We start from the raw sequence: 3,152 nt of genomic DNA, 5'->3' as shown, positions 1-3,152 counted from the left end.
TGTTGCTTGTGATCTCTCCTCTTTCATTCATGATTTTATTTATTTAAGTCATTTGTCTTTTCTTTTTGATAAGTCTGGCTAGGGGGTTATCGATTTTATTCATTCTTTCATAGAATGAACTTTTAGGGGTACCTGGGTGGTTCAGTCAGTTAAACATCTGACTTTGGCTCAGGTCATGATCTCACAGTTTGGGAGTTCAAGCCCCGTGTCGAGCTCTGTGCTGACAGCTCAGAGCCTGGAGCCTGCTTTGGATTGTGTCTCTGTCTCTGTCGAGCCATGCTAGTGCTCTCTCTCTCTCTCAAAAATAAATAAATATTTTAAAAAATAACAACAAAGAACCAGGTCTTAGTTTTGTTTATCTGTTCTACTGGGGTTTTGTTTGTTTGTTTGTTTGTATCTTTCTATATCATTTATTTTTGCTTTAATCTTTATTATTTCCCTTCTTTGGCTTGCTTTAAGCTTTAAGCTTTATTTTCCATTCCTTTTCTAGCTCCTTAAGTTGTAAGGTTAGGTTTTGTATTTGAGACTTTTCTTGCTTCTTGAGGTAGACCTGTATTGCAATATACTTCCCTCTTAGGACTGCCTTTGCTGTATTCCTAAGGTTTTGGACTGTCATGTTTTCATTGTCATTTGACTCCATGTATTTTTTAATTTCTTCTTTAATTTCCATTTATTTTTTTAGTAGGATGTTCTTTTATCTATCCCTATGTATTTTCAGTCTTTCAAAATTTTTTCTTGTGGTTGACTTCAAGTTTCATAACATTGTGGTCTGAAAATATGCATAGTATGATCTCAGTCTTTTTGCCCTTTTGGAGGTCTGTTTTGTGACCCAGTATGTAATCTATTCTGGAGAATGTTCCATGTGCACTAAAAAAAACCTGTGTATTCCACCGCTTTTGGATGAAATATTCTGAATATATTCATTAAGTCCATCTGGTCCAGTGTGTCATTTAAAGCAATTGTTTTCTTATTGATTTTCTGCTTAGATGATCTGTCCATTGTTGTAAGTGGGGTGTTAAAGTCCCCTACTATTATTGTATTATTGTCAACTAGTTTCCTTATGTTTTTTATTAATTGATTTATATATTTGGGTGCTTCCAATTTGGGCTTATAAATATTTACAATTGTTAGATCTTCTTGATGGATAGACCCCTTAATTATGATGTAATGCCCTTCTTCATCTCTAATTACAGTCTTTGGTCTAAAATCTAGTATGGCTATTCTGGCTTTCTTTTGATGTCCATTAGTATGAAAGATGGTTCTCCATCCTTGACTTTCTTTTTTTTTTTTTTTTTTTTTTTTTCCCTAGAAGAATCATTTTATTTTCTGCTGCACAAACATCTTTCTCAGGTAATGTTACCAGAACAACCTGTTTATGAGGTTTTATAGTTTGGGATAAGTATAGTTTAAAAAAGCACTCTCTATCATATGGAGTTGTGATATAAAAATGATTTTTAGGCTATATTTTTCAAAAAGCATTTAGCTAGACTATAATCCTGCTGAGAAAACTTTACTATTTAAGTGTATGATATGGAATGAAAATACATGATTAAAAAGTCTTCTGATCAAGAAGCTTGTGGTCATCAAAGGAATGTTAGTCTCCGCAGAGAGCCACCAGGATTTTTTCATAATCTCCCTTGGTTTCATCCAGGATGGCTTGGCAGAGGGAGACACCGTACAACTTCTGATAGCATGCTTTGATATCATTCATGTCGATTTCAGAACGGGAGACCATAATTCTGATCAGTGCCTTATGACGAGTCCCAGCACCCTTCATGGCATGATGAAGCTTCTCAGCAAAGAACATCGGTTTGCTTGTGGCACACTTCACAATAGCTGTGAGGCATTTCTCGATGTCCCCTTTCATTTCCAGGTCCAGAACTTTGTTCATGTCGTGCTTACTGTACTTGGCGTACTTCTGAAACACTTGGCGAAGATGGGGATATGCTCTGGTGGTGAGAATGGTAATGAACACACTCACATCTGTCCCTTTTCTCCTTTCTCCTGCTTCATATAAAGCCCTGGCGTCCGTATCAGCCAAGTCGTCATTCAAGCCAAAATCCTCAGATCGGTCACCCTTAGCGAGAGAAAGCAAAGCATTCCGATAATCTCCAGATGTGTCTGAGGTGATATCTTTAGCCAGATCTCTCTTCAGTTCTTCTCTATAGACTCTGTTAATCTCTCTGATTTCTTTGTTAGTTCTTGATACCAAAATTTCATCCAGAGTATCTTCATCAGTCCCAAGGCCCTTCATGGCAGCACGAAGCTCTTCAGCATCAAACTGGGCTGGAGTTTTTAACAGAGCCAAAACAACTTCCTCGAGGTGACCAGAAAGGGCTTTCTTCAGAGCTTCATCCAAGGGCTTTCCTTTCTCCTGGAGATACGCTGCTTTGATCTGCTGACGTTGTGCATTGTTTCTCTTGGTCAGAATGTCAATGATGGTTGCTTCATCCACACCTTTGACTGTTATCGCTTTATGCAAGGCGGCAACATCCGAGGATGGGTTGAAGCTAGGATAGGGGCTCACTGCTGACCCAGGACCGCCTTTGGAGCTTTTCACAGTTTTAACGTATTCCTGCTCTTCATTTTCAATAAACCAGGCCTGTTTGAGGAATTCTGATACCATTGCCATTTTCAAAGAAGTATCCTTTTTCTTCACCTTCTTCCAAAGCACTGGAGAGAGATTCTCCTCTGAAGGTTTCACACTCCATCCTTGACTTTCAATCTGCAGGTGTTTTTAGATCTAAAATGAGTATTTTTTAGGCAGCATATAGATGGGTTTTTTTCATCCATTCTGGTACCCTATGTCTTAATAAGTATTTAGTCTATTTATATTCAGAGTGATTATATTGAAAGATATGAATTTAGTGCCATTGTGTTACCTGTAATATTTGTGTTTCTGGTGATGCCCTCTTTACCTTTCTGGTCTGTGTTACTTTTTGTCTTTTTTTCCAATGGAAGAGTCTTCTTTAATATTTCTTGGAGTGCTGGTTTAGTGGTTATGATCTCCTTTAGTTTTTGTTTGTCTGGGAAACTCTTTATCTATCCTATCTGAATGACAGCTTTGTTGGATAAAATGTTCTTGGCTACAGATTTTTCACATCCAGCATGTTGAATATATCATACCACTCCCTTCTGGCCTACCAAGCTTC

General features: G+C 37.7%; 1 pseudogene; it reads right to left on the bottom strand.

Annotated features, from left to right (window-relative positions):
* Window positions 1-1,312: 1,312 nt before the first annotated feature.
* On the bottom strand, window positions 1,313-2,706 carry LOC145713551 (annexin A1 pseudogene; annotated as a pseudogene).
* Between the last annotated feature and the right edge of the window lie 446 nt (window positions 2,707-3,152).

Source organism: Panthera onca, chromosome X (genome assembly GCF_046562875.1).
Source record: "Panthera onca isolate mPanOnc1 chromosome X, mPanOnc1 haplotype 2, whole genome shotgun sequence".
NCBI classification, from domain to species: domain Eukaryota; kingdom Metazoa; phylum Chordata; class Mammalia; order Carnivora; family Felidae; genus Panthera; species Panthera onca.
This window is presented reverse-complemented; position numbering and strand designations above follow the sequence as displayed.